The sequence below is a fragment of the Saccopteryx bilineata genome, chromosome 3 (assembly GCF_036850765.1).
Source record: "Saccopteryx bilineata isolate mSacBil1 chromosome 3, mSacBil1_pri_phased_curated, whole genome shotgun sequence".
NCBI lineage: Eukaryota > Metazoa > Chordata > Mammalia > Chiroptera > Emballonuridae > Saccopteryx > Saccopteryx bilineata.
Window position 1 is genome coordinate 134,045,097 of NC_089492.1, and position 22,049 is coordinate 134,067,145.

The 22,049-nt window shown below is 38.6% G+C and overlaps 1 pseudogene; it reads right to left on the reverse strand.

Annotated features, from left to right (window-relative positions):
- LOC136329890 (T-cell surface glycoprotein CD1e, membrane-associated-like) overlaps positions 1-14,365 on the reverse strand; it is a 29,193-nt pseudogene extending 14,828 nt beyond the window's left edge.
- Positions 14,366-22,049: the final 7,684 nt, after the last annotated feature.

Sequence of the window (22,049 nt, forward strand, 5' to 3'; positions counted from 1 at the left end):
CTGTGCCTGAGTAGTGGTAGGGGGGGCAACCTTTCTATGAGGATTAGCTTTCTCCTGCTTAGAGATGACAGTGATTCTGTAAAATCCCCAAGCTCCATAATATTTGTCTCCACTATTCAGCTGTTCTTCTTCCTCTTTCAGCTGCCTGGTCTTCCCACAGAGTCTTCTATAGAATAACTGTAGTGTGGGCTCAGTCTGGCCTCACCCAAACCAACCCCTCTACAGGTTGCATGCTTGGTGGATTAGGGCAGCTGAAGTTGTGAATACAACATTAGTGGGATCCCCTACTTCAGAAGTCTCTTGGTCTGGAGCTCAGTATAGAAATGTGGCCTCTACTCAGAGCTTAATCTGTCAGCCATTGCTGGATGCTCAAATTTTATCTATCCCCATCAAGGTGAGCAGCATGTTCCGACCAAGTGTGGCTGACAGTTCCCTCTGCAAAAATTCTTTCAGCTAGTAAGACCCTTGTCTCAGGGAGGAAGACTGAGAGAGTCCTCTTCTGGGGTTTACTGTGCCCCCCCTCAAAGGTGGTTAAGTCGTTTGACCAGAGTCAACAATAGGCTCACAGGAACCCACACATTAAATGTCCATGCTCCAACCCTCTCTCCCTTCCCTTTGTGGAATCTAGCCCTGCTGGGAAGGATATCCAGCACCCAGGCCAGCTGATGGTGAAGCTCCACTCTATTCAATGCACATGAGCAGCTGTGCCGGTGCTAATCGGAGAGAGTGAAGCTTGCCTCAGCTGGGCCAAGTGTGAGGAGCCTTTCCTTAGGATACCACTCTAGGAAGAATTGTTAGGGCCTGAACTGATGCTGTCCATAGCTGGCCCCTGGATATGCCAGCCCTGGGCCTCTCTGGCAAGAATCCAGTGCAGATCAGTGGGTGACACTGCATGTGATTGGCCCTCAGCAACCTTTTTGGAGCTACAAGAAACTCATAGTTTGTGGCTGCCTCTGTAGGGCCAGGTGCACATGGAGATACCAAGCTGCATACCTAGGCTGGCTTTTACCAACTTTTGGCCTGGGTTTAGGTCCACTTAAAGGGCCAAAGTTCTCTTAGTCCCATCTCTTGTAGCCTTTTTTTTTTTTGCTGGGTGCTTGTTGGGCTTGGCCTCTGAAAAAAAACCCTTGGTAAAATCTAGAGACTGTGGCAATTCAGGGATTAGAAAGAGTGGTGGGTGTGGCTTCACTCCTTGGCCCCAGCTGTCAGTCTGTCCAGACTTTTTCACACACCTAAGTAGGGTGCGGCCCCAGGAGTCTGGTGGGTGTTTCCTCTGAGACCCAGAGGTGTGGTCTACCTTCAGTCTGGACAGTTTCCACTGAGTCTCCCATGAGGTGGAAGCACCAGTCTTAGAGTTGGGAGCATGTGGGGGAGAGCTCCAGCCTCAACACCAGAGAACTGAGCCACTGATGTGCCCCCTGCTCCCTGACCTTTCACAATGACCCTTCACCATGCCTGGGGTAGGAGAGACTCCCAACAGTATGGCAGTTGCTTTTCCCCAGGTTGATGCCACCCAGAGGATTCTGCTCCATCCAAGAAAGATGGTGACTGTAAAATTGGAGATTGATTCAGAACAGGGGTTCCAATGGCCATCCCCCACTGTGTCTCTCTCTGAGCCTCCAACTTTACAATTTCCTCACACAACTCTAGTCTGCACAGGTCTCCCTATACCAGAGCCCTGGGTAAGTGGCTGTGAACAAGATTTTCTGCGTGGGCTCTTTAAGAGGGAGTCTGCATCTCTGGCCCTGGCCGGTTGGCTCAGCGGTAGAGCGTCGGCCTAGCGTGCGGAGGACCCGGGTTCGATTCCCGGCCAGGGCACACAGGAGAAGCGCCCATTTGCTTCTCCACCCCTCCGCCGCGCTTTCCTCTCTGTCTCTCTCTTCCCCTCCCGCAGCCAAGGCTCCATTGGAGCAAAGATGGCCCGGGCGCTGGGGATGGCTCTGTGGCCTCTGCCCCAGGCGCTAGAGTGGCTCTGGTTGCAACATGGCGACGCCCAGGATGGGCAGAGCGTCGCCCCTGGTGGGCGTGCCGGGTGGATCCCGGTCGGGCGCATGCGGGAGTCTGTCTGACTGTCTCTCCCTGTTTCCAGCTTCAGAAAAATGAAAAAGAAAAAAAAAAAAAAAAAAAAAGAGGGAGTCTGCATCTCTGAGAGCTCTGTCTCTTTTTCGCAGATAGAAACCGGCTCTTTTCACCACCAAATGCTGTGTGGGTGCCTCTTCTAGGCTCTGGGGCTCGAGACTGGATCTCTGGGTGAGCACCCACACCTCTCAGGGCGACCCTCTATGAAGTGAAAGTCCCTTCGTGCCCTCTGCCACTGCTCGCTCCTAGGAGCAGGACAGCCCTTTTCATGTGTCCACCCTTCCTACCAGTCTCAGTGTGGCTTCTTCTGTGATCCTTGGTTATAGACTCTTCTTTGTTTAGTCCAAAGTTGGATTTCCAAGAAGACTATTTTTAAATTAAGTTATAATACAATTTGGTTTTAGGAGGTGGCAGTTCAAACATCTACCTACTCTGTCACCATCTTGGAATCCCTCTATAGAACTGTACTCTTGAAATTGATATAACATTATTGACTAATGTTACTTCAATAAATGTAATTTTTAAAAATTATTTTAAAAATATATAGTTAATTCTAATTGTTTAGATGTACTTGAAATTTTAGTACATTTGATTACTATTTCAGAAAGAGGTTAATAATCAGAGGATTAAATTCCATATTACTTTATTCACTGGGGAGACTGATAAAGAAAAAGATAAATAAGTTTTATATCAAATCATATCTTATTGACCACAGAGTACAATATAAGATAGAGTTTTTCAGAAAAATTCATTAAATTATTGGTTTTAAAGGAGACTTTATTTATTCATGGTGGTGGAGAACACCAGCCTTTTCTTTATCTCCAAAAGATTGCAAATGTTTTAAAATATTTACTTTAAAAAGATGAACATATTTATTATCACTTTAAAAAACAATGAAAGGATTCTACTCTGAAGAGAAACCTTTAAGAAGTCTTTCGTGAAGACTTCAGATAAAATACCTCAAAATCCACAGCCCAAAAATCATGCAAAAGAGAAATAATGCAAAGCCTTGGTTGATAGCTTGGTTGGTTAGAGCATCATCACAAAACACAGAGTTTACCATTTCAATCTTCAGTCAAGGAACATTAAGAAACAGTTCAATGTTTCTGTCTTTTTCTGCTGTCTCCCTTCCTCTCTCTAAAGTCAATAAAATAAATATTTTTAAAGAAAGAAAAATAATACAATATAAAGGATGTTTGCAAGTACTATAAATGTAATTGAAACATAAAAGGTATGATAATTAACCATTTTATTTTTTAAATTATATTAAATTTATTAAGATAACATTGCTTAATAAAATTATATAGTTTTTAAGTATACCATTCTGTAACACATTCTCTGTATTTTGCATTGTGTGTTCACCACCCCAAATTAAGTCTTTTTTTTTTTAATAAATTTTTATTAATGGTAATGGGATGACATTAATAAATCAGGGTACATATATTCAAAGAAAACATGTCTAGGTTATTTTGTCATCAAATTATGTTGCAAACCCCTCGCCCAAAGTCAGATTGTCCTCCGTCACCCTCTATCTAGCTCTCTGTGGCCCTCTCCCTCCCCTAACTCTCTCCCTCCCTCCCTCCCATATCCTCCCTCCCCCCCACACTTGGTAACCACCACACTCTTGTCCGTGTCTCTTAGTCTCATTTTTATGTTCCACCAATGTATGGAATCATGTAGTTCTTGTTTTTTTCTGATTTACTTATTTCACTCCTTATAATGTTATCAAGATCCCACCATTTTGCTGTAAATGATTTGATGTCATCATTTCTTATGGCTGAGTAGTATTCCATAGTGTATATGTGCCACATCTTCTTTATCCAGTCTTCTATTGAAGGGCTTTTTGGTTGTTTCCATGTCTTGGCCACTGTGAACAGTGCTGCAATGAACATGGGGTTACATGTGTCTTCACGTATCAATGTTTCTGAGGTTTTGGGGTATATACCCAGTAGAGGGATTGCTGGGTCATAAGGTAGTTCTATTTGCAGTTTTTTGAGGAACCACCATACTTTCCTCCATAATGGTTGTACTACTTTACAGTCCCACCAACAGTGAATGAGGGTTCCTTTTTCTCCACAGCCTCTCCAACATTTGCTATTACCCGTCTTGTTGATAATAGCTAATCTAACAGGAGTGAGGTGGTATCTCATTGTAGTTTTGATTTGCATTTCTCTAATAACTAATGAAGCTGAGCATCTTTTCATATATCTGTTGGCCATTTGTATCTCTTCCTGGGAGAAGTGTCTGTTCATGTCCTCTTCCCATTTTTTTATGGGATTGTTTGTATGTTTGTTGTTGAGTTTTATGAGTTCTTTGTAAATTTTGGATATTAGGCCCTTATCTGAGCTGTCGTTTGAAAATATCAGTTCCCATATAGTTGGCTGTCTGTTTATTTTGATATCAGTTTCTCTTGCTGAGCAAAAACTTTTAATTCTGATGTAGTCCCATTCATTTATCTTTGCCTTCACTTCTCTTGCCATTGGAGTCAAGTTCATAAAATGTTCTTTAAAACCCAGGTCCATGATTTTAGTACCTATGTCTTCTTCTATGTACTTTATTGTTTCAGGTCTTATATTTAGGTCTTTGATCCATTTTGAATTAATTTTAGTACATGGGGACAGGCTGTAGTCGAGTTTCATTCTTTTGCATGTGGCTTTCCAGTTTTCCCAACACCATTTGTTGAAGAGGCTTTCTTTTCTCCAATGTGTGTTGTTGGCCCCTTTATCAAAGATTATTTGACCATATATATGTGGTTTTATTTCTGGGCTTTCTATTCTGTTCCATTGGTCTGAGTGTCTATTTTTCTGCCAATACCATGCTGTTTTGATTATCGTGGCCCTATAATATAGTTTAAAGTCAGGTATTGTAATGCCCCCAGCTTCATTCTTTTTCCTTAGGATTGTTTTGGCTATTTGGGGTTTTTTATAGTTCCATATAAATCTGATGATTTTTTGTTCCATTTCTTTAAAAAATCTCATAGGGATTTTGATGGGAATTGCATTAAATTTGTATATTGCTTTGGGTAATATGGCCATTTTGATTATATTTATTCTTCCTATCCAAGAACAAGGAATATTTTTCCATCTCATTGTATCTTTTTCGATTTCCCTTAACAATGCTTTGTAATTTTCATTATATAGGTCCTTTACGTTCTTTGTTATGTTTATTCCTAGGTATTTTATTTTTTTTGTTTAATCGTGAAGGGGATTATTTTTTTGAGTTCGTTTTCTAATATTTCATTGTTGGCATATAGAAAGGCTATGGACTTTTGTATGTTAATTTTGTATCCTGCGACCTTACTGTATTGGTTTATTGTTTCTAATAATCTTTTTGTGGAGTCCTTTGGGTTTTCGATGTATAGGATCATATCATCAGCAAAAAGTGATAGCTTTACTTCTTCTTTTCCGATATGGATGCCTTTTATTTCTTTGTCTTGTCTGATTGCTCTGGCCAGAACTTCTAGCACCACGTTGAATAAGAGTGGAGAGAGTGGACAACCCTGTCTTGTTCCTGATTTAAGGTAGAAAGTCCTCAGTTTTATGCCGTTTAATAGGATGTTGGCTGATGGTTTATCATATATGGCCTTTATCATGTTGAGATATTTTCCTTCTATACCCATTTTTTTGAGAGTCTTAAACATAAAATTGTGTTGTATTTTATCAAAAGCCTTTTCTGCATCTATTGATAAGATCATGTGGTTTTTGTTCTTTGTTTTGTTGATATGGTGTATTACATTAACCGTTTTGCGTATGTTGAACCATCCTTGAGATTCTGGGATGAATCCCACTTGATCATGATGTATTATTTTTTTAATATGTTGTTGTATTCGGTTTGCCAGTATTTTGTTTAGTATTTTAGCATCTGTATTCATTAGAGATATTGGTCTGTAGTTTTCTTTCTTTGTGCCATCCTTGCCAGGTTTTGGTATGAGGGTTATGTTGGCCTCATAAAATGTGTTTGGAAGTATTGCTTCTTCTTCAATTTTTTGGAAGACTTTGAGTAGAATAGGAACCAAGTCTTCTTTGAATGTTTGATAGAATTCACTAGTATAACCGTCTGGGCCTGGACTTTTATTTTTGGGGAGATTTTTAATAGTTTTTTCTATTTCCTCCCTGCTGATTGGTCTGTTTAGGCTTTCTGCTTCTTCATGACTCAGTCTAGGAAGGTTGTATTGTTCTAGGAATTTATCCATTTATTCTAGATTGTTGTATTTGATGGCATATAATTTTTCATAGTATTCTACAATAATTCTTTGTATATCTATGATGTCTGTGGTGATCTCTCCTCTTTCATTTTGGATTTTATTTATTTGAGTCCTGTGTCTTTTTTCCTTGGTGAGTCTTGCCAAGGGTTTGTCAATTTTGTTGATCTTTTCAAAGAACCAGCTCCTTGTTTTATTGATTTTTTTCTATAGTTTTTCTGTTCTCTATTTCATTTATTTCTGCTCTGATTTTTATTATCTCCTTTCTTCGGCTGGTTTTGGGTTGTCTTTTTTCTTCTTTTTCTAGTTCCTTAAGGTGTGAAGTTAAGTGGTTTACTTCGGCTCTCTCTTGTTTGTTCATATAGGCCTGAAGTGATATGAACTTTCCTCTTATTACTGCTTTTGCTGCATCCCAGAGATTCTGATATGTCGTATTTTCATTTTCATTTGTCTGTATATATCTTTTGATTTCTGCGCTTATTTCTTCTTTGACCCATTCATTTTTTAGAAGTATGTTGTTTAGTTTCCACATTTTTGTGGGTTTTTCCCCCTCTTTTTTGCAGTTGAATTCTAGTTTCAAGGCTTTATGATCAGAAAATATGCTTGGTACAATTTCAATTTTTCTAAATTTGCTGATATTGTCTTTGTGGCCCAACATATGGTCAATTCTTGAGAATGTTCCATGTACACTAGAGAAAAATGTATACTCTGTTGCTTTGGGATGAAGTGTCCTGTAGATGTCTATCATATCCAGGTGTTCTAGTATTTCATTTAAGGCCACTATATCTTTATTGATTCTCTGTTTGGATGACCGATCTAGAGCCGTCAGTGGTGTATTGAGGTCTCAAAGTATGATTGTATTTTTGTTAGTTTTTGTTTTAAGGTCAATAAGTAGCTGTCTTATATATTTTGGTGCTCCTTGGTTTGGTGCATATATATTAAGGATTGTTATGTCTTCTTGATTCAACTTCCCCTTAATCATTATGAAATGACCATTTTTGTCTCTGAGTACTTTTTCTGTCTTGTAGTCAGCATTATTAGATATGAGTATTGCTACGCCTGCTTTTTTTTGGGTGTTGTTTGCTTGGAGTATTGTTTTCCAGCCTTTCACTTTGAATTTGTTTTTATCCTTGTTGCTTAGATGTGTTTCTTGTAGGCAGCATATAGTTGGATTTTCTTTTTAAAGCATTCTGCTACTCTGTGTCTTTTTATTGGTAAGTTTAATCCATTTACATTTAGTGTAATTATTGACACTTGTGGGTTCCCTACTGCCATTTTATAAATTGCTTTCTGTTAGTTTTGTATCTAGTTTGATTCTTCTCTTTTGTTTTTCTGTCATTTGTTTTTGTTTGTTTGTGTTCCATACTTCTTTCCTCTGTTGCTACCTTTTTTAAGTCAAGTGTTTTTGTGGTGGTTTTTTTAAGGGTGGTTACCATTAAGTAATGAAAAGGGTACCTACCATATTCATTGTAGTACCCTATATTATAAGTATTTCTGCACTTCATCATCCTTTGCTACTGTTAATCTCCATCCTCTCCCCCCTTTTTTTCCTTTGTTGTCACAGTTTAAGTTTGGTTTTATTGTGTTCTTGGTGGAGCTGTTACTTGTGGTGTTGTTTTCTTTTGTTCTTTGAATCTGGTTGGAAAACCCCCTTTAGTATTTCCTGGAGTGGGGGCTTTCTGTTGATAAATTCTCTCATCTTTTCTGTATTTGTGAATGTTTTTATATCTCCTTCATACTTGAAGGATAGCTTTGATGGGTATAGTATTCTTGGCTGAAAGTTCCTCTCTTTCAGGGCTTTAAATATTGGGGTCCATTTTCTTCTAGCTTGTAGAGTTTCTGCTGAGAAATCTGATGATAATCTAATAGGCCTTCCTTTATATGTTGTACTCTTCTTTTCCCTGGCTGCCTTGAGAATTTTTTCTTTGTCATTGGTTTGTGTCATCTTTATTATGATGTGCCTTGGAGTGGGTTTGTTGGGGTTAAGAAAACTTGGTGTTCTGTTTGCTTCTTGAATTTGAGGCTTTAGTTCCTTGCACAGGCTTGGGAAGTTCTCGTCTATTATTTGTTTGAGTATATTCTCCATTCCATTTTCTTTCTCTTCTCCCTCTGATATACCTATTATTCTTATGTTATTCTTTCTGATGGAGTCAGACAATTCCTGTAGGGCTTTCTCCTTTTTTATTATTTTTGAGTCTCTTTCTTCTTCTCTCTCTTGTGCCTCAAGTTGTTTGTCTTCTATTTCACTAATCCTATCTTCAATCTGGGCTGTTCTGTTAGCTAAGCTTGTTACCTCGTTTTTCAGCTCGTGAATTGAGTTTTTCATTTCTGTTTGATTTGTTTTTATAGTTTCAATTTCCTTGGTAATATATTCTTTGTTTTCATTGAGTTGTTTTCTGATCTCCCTATATTGCCTTTCTGTGTTTTCTTGTATCTCTCTGAGTATTTTTAAGATTTCTATTTTAAATTCTCTGTCATTTAGCTCCAAGGCTTCCAATATGTTAAGTCTTTTCTCCATAGATTTTTCCACATCTATTTGTGTTACCTCTCTTTCTTTTGTATCCATAATATTCGATTTCCTCTTTCTTATCGGCATCTGAGGGTGGTCTTATTGATAGCACTAATTAGAATTAATAAAGAGTAAAAAGTAAAAAAAAAAAAAAAAGGTAAAACACCCCACAAAAAAAAACCAGTAATAATTTATTATTTCCCCCTTTTTTTCTCTCTTCTCTTTCCCTCCTCTCCCCTCCTCAGGGAAATATCATGCCTATAATGGAGGGCCTGATTTGGGGTGAAGAGTTCAAGGGGCAAAAAAAAGAAAGTAGGGACCTACTAAATGCAACAAAAAAAAAAAAAGGAAGAAAATCTTAGACAAGCATAAGATGATTTGCTTGTAAGTGATGGTCAACTAAGAGATATAATGAGAGGGATAAGAGGGAACCAGAAAAAAGGACCAAAAAAGAATAATAAAGAAGAAAAAATAAAAATAATAAGTAAAAATCTGTTGTATTAAGTGGAGCGAAGACTAAATACAATGGAGACCTTGGGTTGGGAGGACCCAAAATGCCACAAAAATAAACAAACAAGAAAAAAGAAAAAAAAAGAAAAACAAAAGCAAAAAAGAGAAATAAAGCCAAAAAAAAGCCTTGATTCCCAAATTAACTTATTTGTTCGTGATTGAGGATTATATGGGATGAAAGGAAAATGAGAAAAGAAAAAATGAATAGAAAGGAAAAAATAAGAAATAGAGAAAAACGAAGGTAGAAATAAAATAGGAAGAGAAAAAAACAAAATAAAGCAAGAGAAAAAAAAAACAAAAGAGGAGAGAGTGAGAGTTAAGTGTTTTGGAGTATAACCTTAAAGGAGGGTGAGGATGAAGAAGAAAAATAAAATGCAACACTCATGGGTAGTGTAGTTCCAGAAAGGGGAAGCATAAGATGGGCAGAGAATAGAAGGACCGAGGTGGAGGAAATAAAGGCAAAAAGATAGAAGAAACAAACATCAACAACAACAACAAAAAATTAGTGGATCAAGTTGTAAAGTCTGTGGGTTTTTCTTGATTTTGAGAGGTTAACTTCTTCCTTTTTCTTTTCTCTCCCTCTTCCTGGTCGGTGACTCTGTACCCCAGGCTCTGCCCCTGTGTCACTCTTAGGTAGGGATTTGCAGTTGATGGGATTCTATGGCAATGTCATATCATTGGCTTTAGTCTTGCTGGAAGTAAAGGCTTGTTGGCATTTGCAGGGTCCAACGATGAGAGAGTTTGCTTTCCTGGATTCTCTCTCCTAGTCCCCCCTTTCTGAATTAGCAGCCTGGTGATCCAGCTATAAGGCTGCAACTGCTTCTGCCTGGGGAGTAAGAGGCTCAAAGAGCTGGGAAATCCCCACTCTATCCCCACTCAATGCAAGGCTTTGGGAAAGGGTCTGACAGTCAGGGCCTCCAGTGTAATCAGGCGGGGGTGGGAGTCAATTGTTGTCAAGGTGACTGTTCAGCGCCTATCATTTAGTTGGACCTCTCAACCCAGGCTTTCCACACTTTGTAGCCTGTTTTTGCAGGGAAGAAGAGGCACTAGTCTCTGCTTACGACTAGTGTAGTATAGATCTTATTATCTGCCAAGTCCCTCTTGTTAGCGTTTATCCCTGAATATGGAGGCTCTATCAATCAGAAGTTGCCCCCACCCCTTCAGCGAGAGGCACTAAAAAATATCACACCTCTTGTCTTGGATCGCTGAACTGAGAGAGATCTTATCAATTAGAACCGAGGGTGTGCAGATTTCATGGGTTAAGCTAATTTCAGTGATTGGGTCACAGCTGTGCTTCCGAAGGTATTTTAGGCTGCCTGTGCGTGCCCCTCCCCCAACGCTTGATTGTTAGCTTGAATGGCTGGGTGAGGTGCCCCGCCCACGGAGAGAATCTCCCAAGCCTCTCCCGCTCGCCCCGCCGCTGGCGGCTGGACCGCACCAGGCGCAGGATAATGGAGCCCCCTGGGTGTGCGGGCCAGCAGGGCGCCCTGGGCGTGTGGAATGCCCAAGGCACGCGCCCGAATAGGGCGCTCCGGGCACCGGTGGCCAGCGACCCCCACTCGCAGTGTGCGGGCCGCTAGGAACGTAAGCGGTGCTCAACCGGACCGGGTGCGCGCGCGGCTACTCGTGGCGGCGGCTCGCGGTGGCGGCCCGCGTCGGCAGCTCGCGGCGGCTCGCGGTTCCCAAGTATATGAGCTGACTCACCACAGGCGCACTTCCTTGCGGTTTGAAAGAACGTCCCTGTGGTAGATTCCTCCACACCCTCGTCTCTCAGATTCAAGTGATAACAGTCCTTTCGCTATCAGTTTGTGTGGAACTCCGGAATGCTCCGAGGATAAATTTTTCTGTTTCTAGTTGATAAATTTGTTGTGATTTAGGGGAGAACTGTTGGACGCACTGCTCACGGCGCCATTTCCGTGATGTCACTCTCCAAATTAAGTCTTACATCAGCATGTACTTGACATTCTTTTCTTGTTTTTACCTCACCCTATCTCTTTTCCCTCTGGTAACCACCATACTGTTTGTTGTCTGTGTCTGTATGTTTTTATTTGTTTTCTTTGTTCATTTGTTGTTTTGAGATTAACATACCACATATGTGTGAAATCCTATGGTTCTTGACTTTTTCCATCTGACTTCTTTCACTTAGAATAGTATTTTCAAAATCCATCCATGTTGTTGCAAATAGAAGTATTTCATTTTTTCTTTGTATTTATGTACCACATCTTTATTCAATTATGTAAATATATTAAGGAACATTTCAGTTGTTTTCTCATCATGGTAACTGTGAATAATGCAACAGTGATCTTAGAAGTACATATAATTTTAAAATAAATGTTTTCAAATTTTTCACATAGATACAAACAAAGAGATTGCTGGGTCATATGGGAACTCTACTTTTAATTTTTTGAAGATCTTCCATACTGTTTTCCATAGTGGTTATAACAATTTAAATTTCCATCAGCAGTGTATGAAGGTTTCTTTTTCTCCATAACCTCTCCAACATGTTATTACTTTTCTTGCTAATAAGAATTAAATAATTACTTATTAACACTGGTTCTAAGTGAATTTTAAGTTGTAAGCACAGTTGGTCATATGAAAGTATTTCAGGATTTTTCTCATAGCAGAGTGATATGTTAGCTTGGGAAGATATTCTATCCTGAAAACAAGCACTGTTCTTGCAAGAAAAGCAGATCAGGGACTAAGGTAACTATATAGATGACCACCTGTTCCTCCTTTGCTTTTGCTAGAAACTAAAGGATCAACTGCATTATGTGCATAGAATGGTAAAGGGGAATAGGACATATTCTGAGTAATAGCCCTCTAGTTCTACAGAAAGTTCTTATAGATATGACATATTTTAAAATTTTATCTGAAAAACATAAAAGCATAAGATTCTACATATTTTTTTTTCTGATCAGCCAATGGCACAGTGGATATATGGTCAACCTGAGATACTGAGAACTCAGATTTGAAATGCCAACATCTCTGGCTTGAGTACAGGCTCACCAACTTGAGTACGAGGTGGCCTGCTTGAAGCCCAAGGCTACTGGCTTGAGCCCAAGGTCACTGGTTTGAAAAAGAGGTCACTGGCTAAGCTGGAGCCCCCTGGTCAAGGCACATATAAGAAAACAATCAATGAACAACTAAGGTGCCAGTGAAGAGTTAATGCTTCTCATCTCTCTCTCTTCCTGTCTGTCTGTCCCTGTTTCTTTCTCTCTCTCTTAAATACAAAAAAAAAAATCCTACCTATTTTTGCTATAAGCTAATGAAGGGAATATCGGCCTTACACATAGCAAAACATACTAGAAAGATGGTAGATACTTACATGAGAAAAGTAGATATTGAAGCTTAGGGACCAAAGGAAAAAAAAGAGACAAAACAAGGGAAGGGCTTGATTACAGGAGTCATATTAAAATATTGTCTTCTTTTTCAAACAAGTGAAGGATTTTGAACCTGAGAGTAATGTGGTTAAAAAAGCGTTTAGAAAAATGCTTTATATTCAATAATTATAAATGGTTTATAATTCACATTGAGATTTGCAATCAGGTAGTGATGAAAGCTACAAGGCAAATGACTTTAGTGACCTGAACAAAGGCAGTAGCAGTGAGGCTGCAGAGTAGAAATAACAAAGCATGGTGGTAATCAGGATTAGTCAAACAAAGTGTGACCAGGAGGACATAAAATGATGTCATTTATGAAGACAGACAACAGTTTGGGAAGGAGGGTATTTAGATGTGCAGTCAGTCTGGGTCATGTTGAAATTGAGGCCCCCATTGAGGGTATTTTGGTGATTCTGGCATATGGGTTGTTGCAGGAAGGAGTTATGGGCTGCACAGTATCTGCTGAGCATGTAGTACCATAGAAAGCAGTGTAGACATCTGTTAATCTCTCACTCTCTTCCAAACTACATTTTTAAGTTAAATTTAATCAATATTATTATTTGAGTCTTAGAAAATGTTTAAGTCTCTTGAATTTATTATTTTTTCTTTATTTATTAAATATTGTGCACTTACTCTGTGTCAGACATTTTCCAAGCATACGGTGACATGATAACAAATAATAGGAATGATAGGAAGGATGGACCAAGTCAAGGATATCAAAAGAGATTCCCATAAAATGATGGCAGATGTTGTAGTAATGTTATAGTAATTAAATATATAGAAATATAAAAAAATATAAAAGACATTTAAAAGTAACTAAGATATATTAAAATTAATTAAGGAAATTAAATGAAGTTATGCCATCCATAGGAATTAATATAGCATATAACGATGCGATAAACAGACTCTGACTTTCCAGCAGAGCCCAGTTAGTGTGTGTGTGAAGTTATACATAGACAAGAAGTGGCTTAATGTCATAATTCTGTAAGTTAACATAAACAAGGAGCTTCCCTAGGACACCTTAAAAGTGGCTTGATGTAACATTTCAGTAGATTAACATAAAAAGGGCTCCCTGTGAGGAACTCCCAAAAAGGTGGTTTGAAGTGGCAATCCTGTAGATTGACATCTGTTAGAAGGCGTTGGCCAGAAAAGGTACTAAAGCTGAGAGGCTCTCTCCTGAGGCAGTCACCCAGACTCCAACGTGAATGTGGACTGTCAGCATGCCACTCTGAGATCTGACCAAAGATAGCCAAGAGAAGCATGCCGACAGGGCCCCTGTAAGCTGTACCCTGGCATGCCAAAAGGATTTGTGAGTAATAAATTGCCTATGTGATTCTTGCAACTAACTTTGTGTGTTGGTCTTGTGTTTTTCTTCCGGTGGCAGTTAGTGTCAGCACTGATCAATAGAATCCTCATAGCCACCTCAAGAGTAGTCTCGAAGAGGCTGCCAGCCCTTCTGATAAGCAGCAGGAGTGTCAACTGAATACGATGAAATAAAACCGGAATATATATATCTACCACCGCAGTCACATCCACATTGCTGAAGTTGGTCTTGGACCAAGGCTTTAGGAAAATGGCAGTGTCCAAGTAACTTTCGCAGCCATAAATCTGCAAATCATCCAGCCAGCCTGTGCCCAGGTGCTGTTGACAAATGATGATAGTTAGATATGTATGGTCAGTGGTCATGGCCACCATCACAGCTGCCTGGCCTATGCAGGTTAAAGTTCGTATTTAATTCAGACAGATTGTAAAGAAACAGTGGAGCCAAAAACTAGTGGGCCTTTTCCCTTTATTCTAGACTTGTACCAACAAACAAGTAAAAAACAAACACATGAGGCACCAAAACCCACTCTTATATTCCTCCGGTTCCACAACCAGGAGAATCTTTTTGGTTTTCCTAGAAGCAAAGGCCTAATAGCCTCACTCAGTCTTATTCACCTCTGTTCCCTATCTCCTTCTCCGCACAAACTGACTTCTCCTTCAGTATTCCACCATTTTGGCTGCCTCCTCCCCTCCACATGGCCTCTCTGCCCTGTTACAACATGTCTTCTCTCCCTACCACAACCTGGTCTTCTCTCCCCACCACAACGTGGTCTCCTCTTCTTAAAATGACCCCCTAGCTCCTCCTTTTAAAACTTTTCAGAAGGACAATCACCTCCTCCAGCACACATTAGCATAACCAAGCCCCTTCCCAAGCAAGTAAGGCAATTAGCTGTATCATGTGAGAGCATCATCATGTGAGAGCAATGGCCGTCTTTAACAGAGTAAGCATAAAATAACTTATCTGGCCCTGGCAGGTTGGCTCAGTAGAGTGCCGGCCTTGTGTGCAGGAGTCCCGGGTTTGATTCCTGGCCAGGGCACACAGAAGAAGCGCCCATCTGCTTCTCCACCCCTCCGCCTCTCCTTCCTTTCTGTCTCTCTCTTCCCCTCCTGCAGCCAAGGCTCCATTGGAGCAGCATTTGCCTGGGTGCTGAGGATGGCTCTGTGGCCTCTGCCTCAGGTGCTAGAATGGCTCTGATTGCGGCAGAGTGATGCCCCAAGATGGGCAAAGCATCGCCCCCTGGTGGGCATGCCGGGTGGATCCCGGTCGGGCGCATGCGGGAGTCTGTCTGACTGCCTCCCCATTTCCAACTTCAGAGAAACACAAAAAAGAAAAAATAATAATAACTTATCTGCCCAACATCTGACATGAAAAGAGGTTGGCCCCTGGAAAGCTGTGGGTAGTGAAAGGATAGGAAAAATGAAAAGAAAGAGAAAGGCAGAAGAAAATTGCGAAAATATACTCAAAACCGGAAACACCCACGAAAAAGCCCCCAGAGTTTGAAGAGCAAAATGGCAGAAATATTTGCCTGTGCCAGGACCTCTGGATCCATCCTCAGCATCCTAAATATATAGGTAGAAGAGGGCTGGAGATGGGCTGGCCCAGACCTGTAGGGGTATGCACAGCATGCTTTCGACCACCCACATCCAAAGTTTCAGCAAGAGTTACTCTTACCATGGTCTTGTTCAAGCTTGTTGCCAGTACCTGGGATGAGAACTAGCAACAAAAGTGGCAATAGCAGCATGTCACCAGTAGACTGAACTTTTGACTCTTAGAGCTGGTGTTTGATCTCTGAACTCAGCAAACCATTGTTTCCCCAGTGCTATATAGTGACTTCCTCTTCCAAGGGACAAAACTCTGCCTCATTCACATTGTACATCAGAGAAAAGTTGTGCCTTCCACACCCTGACCCTCCCACTGCCTGTCATTTCCACTCCAGCCCTTGACTTCCAGATTTTTCTTCCTATCTCCCTGGCTTCCAGGTGTTCTTCCTGACCCCAGCTTCGTTTTTACCACTTTGAAAAAGCCACCATATGGTTTTGAAGGGTTATTTTACCTCCTCAATCTTTTATTGTGCCATCTGTTAAAACAGAAGGCACTGTTAAAGGATGGACTGCTTTTAATCAAGAGAATTTTTTTGAATTGTCTATCCAACTCAATCTTCCTCCATATGGCCCTCTCTTCTCTTGCACATTCTCAGTGGCTCTTCTTTCTCGTTTGATCCCCTTGTCTGGTCTCCCTAACCCCACATTCATGTGTATGTGTGTGTGGGGGGGGAGAGGTGTAATGAAGACCATAGATAAAAGGTGAAGCATTCAGTTTTTTTTCATGTTTGTAAGGTCGGTGGATAATGGGGGATGGTCACGTGGGGAACTCAGACCCACGAACTTTGGCTAGGACCGTCCACAGTCAAGCGCGCCAAAAGAAGCTTCACAGGAACCGTTTGGAAAAAAGCGACCATCTGCCAGCCAGTGGGATTTCACCACATCATATTAGCTTGACTTCCCTAGAGGGACCCCTTTAAATATCTCCCATGCGGTTTAATCCATGCAACTTCCCTGGCCTCCATCTTACCTCAGGGCCAGGGAACCTTGCCGGGCAGGATGCATGCTCTGTACTCAGTAAAGCCTTATTGTTATTCCACACTTTGTGGCTCTGAGCCCTCTTCCTTCCTTCTCGGTGGGGAAAAATACCTTACAATGTTTTCAATATTTTTAGTTCTTTCAAAACTTTTAAATTGTTTTTTAAAAAAGAAAGGGTGAGACAGAGAGAAACAGAAACATTAATTTGTTGTTCCACTTATTTATACATTCAATGATTAATTCTTATATGTGCCCTGATCCAGGATTGAACTTGCAACCGTGGCATATCAGGATGATGTGCTACCTGGCCAGAGCCCAAAAAGGAAATTAATTTTCCTGGACTATAGAACTACAGACCCAAATCCTAAAAGCAAATAAGGTAAATACTACAGTTTATGCTCCAAGCAAAATTATCTTATGTCATAGCCATTGTTGAAAGAAAAATTACCTTTGCTAGCAGTTTATGATCTTCTCTTCAGTACCTTTAGAAGTTTGAGTAACAAATTTTTATGATACAAGCAGAACTTTGGGAGGAACACTATGTATAGCTTCAGGCTAAGTCAAAGAAAACTTATATTGTTTTGTCTATCAGCTTGATTTTTATTTCTGTTTTCCTTCTTAATTTCTGCACCTTGTTCACTCAGCCCCCCTCCCACCACAAACCTTGACTCCTCTGACAACTATCAGTCTGTTTTCTGTATCTATGATTCCTTTTCTATTTGTTTATTTTATTCATTAGATTTTACATATAAGTGAAATTATATGGTATTTATTTCTCTGACTGGCTAATTTCACTTAGCATAGTACTCTCCAGGTCCTTAAATGCTGTCACAAAAGGTAAGCTATTTTTTTGTGGAAAAACATATATGTTCATCCATATGAGCATAAACATATGGCTGTGTAGATGTACCACAGGTTTTGATCTACTCATTTACTGATGGGCACTGGTTCTGCTTCCAAATCTTGCTCATTGTATATAACACTGCAATGAACATAAGGGTGTATATATAATTTCAAATGAGAGTTTCAGTTTTCTATGAATATATTCTCAGAAGTGAAATCCCTGATCATAAGACAGTTTTATTTTTAATATTTTAAAGAAACTCTATGCTGCTTTCCACAGTGTTGCACCAATTTATGTTCCACCAAGAGTGCACAGGGGCTCTGTTTTCTCCACACCCTTGCCAACACATGCTATTTGTTGATGTTTTGTTGATAGCCATTCTGAGAGATGTGAGGTGATACCTCATTGTGATTTTAACTTGAAGTTTTTCAATACTTAGTGAATTGAGCACCTTTTCATAATGTCTATTGGCCCTCTGTATGTCCTCTTTGGACAAGTGTGTATTCAGTGTCTTTTCCCATTTTTTAATCAGATTTTTTTTTTATTTATGGTGTTGAGTTGTATAAGTTCTTAACAAATTTCAGATATTGACCCCTTATTAGAGACATCATTGGTGGATGTGTTCTCCCATTCAGTGGGTTGTCTTTTCATTTTGTTGATGGTTTCCTTTGCCATGCAAAAACTTTTTAGTTTGATTTAATCTCGTTTGTTTATTTTTTTCTTTTGTTTCCCTTGTTTGAAGAGATATATTACAAAAAAAAATTGTTATAAGAAATTCCAGGATCTTACTTTCTAAGTTTTCTTCTAGGATTTTTATGATTTCTAGTCTTAAATTTAAGCCTTTAACCCATTTTGAGTTCATTCTTGTATGTGGTGTAAGAAAATGGTTTAGTTTCATTTATTTTTGAACTTATCTGTCTAATTTTCTCAACTTTACTTATACAGTAAACTGTCTTTTACCTTATTGTAAATTCTTTCCTCTTTGTCAAATATTAATTGATCTGTGCTCTCCTTCCTGAGAGCATACCCTTACCTTTCATTCCTTTCAGGCATCTCTCTTCTAAACTCTAAAGGCCTTAAGAGACTTACAACCAATAGAGTTACGAGCAGTAGTAACTTTTTCAGGGCTAATTCCTGACCCTATCTCCAAGGCCCAATTTTCTCTGACCTGTCAGTAAACAAATAGCTGTCCTGCTTTGGCTCACTTCTGCCACCGTGATATTTACTTCTTAGTGAGCCATGCAGCCCTGCCTAAGCTCTTTCTTTCCTATACCATTTCTATAGAACAAAACAGCTCTGTCTGGGCTCTCTCATGTTGTTTCTTCTATCCTAATCTCCTCTTTGTTTCACTGTGCCCAGATTTATTACATGCACTATCAGAATTAAAAAAAAAAACACACAATTAATTGACCATCAAGACATGACTTTATTTCTGGGGTCTCTATTCTCTTCCATTGATCTGTATGTCTGTTTTTATGCCAGTACCATGCTGTTTTGATTCCTATGACCCTGTAAGAAAGCTCAATATCAAGTAGCATGCTTCTTTCAACTTTGTTCTTTTTACTCAAGTTGCTGTGGTCTTTGCGGTTCCAAATACATTTTTGGAATATTTGTTCTAGTTCCTTGAAAAACATTACTGGTATTTTGATAAGAATTGCACTGACTTTACAGATTGCTTTGGGTAGTATGGACATTCTAATGATATTAATTCTCTCTAATTTTGAATACAACTTATGTTTTCACTTTTTTGTATTTTTTGTAATTCCTTTTTTTAGTGTCTTATACTTTTTTGAGTACAAGTTTTTAATGTACATTTTATATAAAAACATTTTCAAAGATCAATTGTATGTTGGGTCACAAAACTAGCCTCATCAAATTTAAAAGGTTTAAACTTATACCAACCATATTCTCTGACCACAGTGCTTTGAGATTATAAATGAGCAGCCAAAAGTAAAGAAACTCACCAAAATGTGGAAATTAAACAACCTACCACTAAAAGCCCTCAGCCAGTATTATACTCAATGGTGAAAAACTGAAACCGCTTCCTCTAAAATCATGAAAAAGACAAGATTGCCTACTCTTTTCATTCTTATTCAACATAATTCTGAAAGTTCTAGCTATAGCAATTATGCAAGAAAAAGTAATAAAAGGCATCTAAATTGGGAAAGAAGTAAAAGTGTCACTTTTGCAGATGACATGATTCTGTATATAGAAAACACCAAAGATTCCACCAAAAACCTCTAGGAAACTATAATTATATATTGTAAAGTTAAAGAATATAATATTGATATACAAAAATCTACTGCTTTTCTATATGCCAACAATGAAACCTTAGAAAACAAAATTAAAAACAATTCCTTTTACAATTGCAACAAAAATAATAAGATATTTAGGAAAAAAGAAAGGATGTGAAGGACCTATATACTGAAAACTATAAAGCATTATTAAAAGACATTGGAAAAGACACAATGAAATGAAATGATATTCTATGTTCATGGATTGAAAGAATCACCATAGTCAAAATGGTTAATTACCCAAAGTAGTATACAGTTTTAATGTAATCCCCATTAAAATCACAATGTCAGTTTTTAAAAAAATAGAACAAAAAATCATCACATTTGTATGGAACCCAGAAGACCTTGAATAGCCAAAGCCAACTGACAAAAAAGAATGAATCCAGAGTTATCACACTACTTGACTTTAAATTATACCACAGAGCCACAATAAAACAGCATGGTATTGGCAAAAAACCACACTGACCAATGAAACAAAATTGAGAGCCCAGAAATAAAACCACATGTATAAGGGGAATAATATTTTTTACAAAGGATCCAAAAACATATAGTAGAGAAAAGAAAGTCTTTCAATTAACGGTGCTGGAAAATTGAAAAGTCACATGCAAAAGAACATTAGACTACAGTTTCTCCACATGTACAATAATTATTCCAAAATGGGTCAAAACCCATGTGGCTTGTGTGGTCCTTATAGATGAATAGCAGATATATGTCCAAGTAATTCAAATTCTAGTGTCAATTCTACCTTATTCTTTTCTTGTATGTATTTTTGATTAAGCAATTTCTATCATTCTATTATTTATTTTATAGGAAATTTTTTTCCTCAGAAGATTTTCTATCTTTTATTTCATTCTCTTCTAGTATAACATCTTATCCTTAGACTCTGAAGTTTAAATGTTAAAGTGTGAATATTTTATATTTAATTGTTCACTTTTTAATGAGATGAAATGGCATAAAATTAACCATTTTGAAGTATATAATCCACTGGCATTTAGTACATTATATTGTGCAACCATTAGCTCTAACAATTTCCAAAATATTTTTTATCACCCCAAAAGAATATCCCATATCCATTAAGCAGTCACTCCTCAACCCTGGCCCCTATTAACCAATAATCTTTCTGTCTCTGTGGAGTTACTTATTCTGAATATTTCATTAAAATAAGATAATAAAAGATGTGTTTTTTATGTTTAGACTCTTTAACTTAGTATAATTTTATATGGTGATTTTCCTTTTTATTTAATCAAAGACTGGTGCATAAACATAAATGCAGCATGATTACTTTAGATCATTTTTTATATTGTATACACACAGACAGATGAACTAATTTGAAGAAAACCTATAGTTGGCAATGAAATGTATACAGCTGTTCCTTCCCTTGCTAAAAAAAAATTATTTATTTATTTTTCAGAGACAGAGAAAGAGAGAGAGAGGGGGATAGATAGGGACAGACAGACAGGAACGAAGAGAGATGAGAAGCATCAATCATCAGTTTTTCATTGCGACACCTTAGTTGTTCATTAATTGCTTTCTCATATGTGCCTTGACCGCAGGCCTTCAGCAGACTGAGTAACCCCTTGCTCGAGCCAGTGACCTTGGGTCCAAGCTGGTGAGCTTTTGCTCAAACCACTTGAGCCCGTGCTCAAGTTGGTGACCTTGGGGTCTTGAACCTGGGTCCTTCCGCATCCCTATGCTCTATCCACTGCGCCACTGCCTGGTCAGGCACTCAAAAGAAATTTAAAAACACACAAACTTAGAATCTCATCAATACATTTTCTTCTATGACAAATGATTCAGACATAAAAAGTGGGTGCAAAGAAACTATATGCTAACATATGCACAACTTTTGTCAATAAAAAAACAGAAGCAGCCATAATGATTAAGATACATTCAGTTACCGATAACTAGATGTGCCCTAGAAGTCATTATCTAAAGAGAAATTGTGCCTCAGAGAAAAGTTATATATACATACACAATGAGAAAATAAATTGCAAGATTAACTCATGCATGTTTAATACTGGAAAAAATCACAATCCTCGAAAACTTTTCCACCTTTGTTATAAAAGCCCTCTGCACTCAACTAAAATTAAAATGATCTTAAAAGGATAAAGTTTACTTAAGTCTTTTCAGCTACAGAAACTACAATGAAAATATATTTTTAGAGTCATTTCCAAAACAAAAATCTAGTCTTCTAATAACATCTATGATTAAAAGTTCTATGCAAGATACAATGCTCTACATTCCCAATGACTAGGAAAAAAACAACCAAAAAACCTCAAGTCAATTTTTAGTTTGCAGATGGTCAAAGGATTTTGTATTCCAGCAGGAG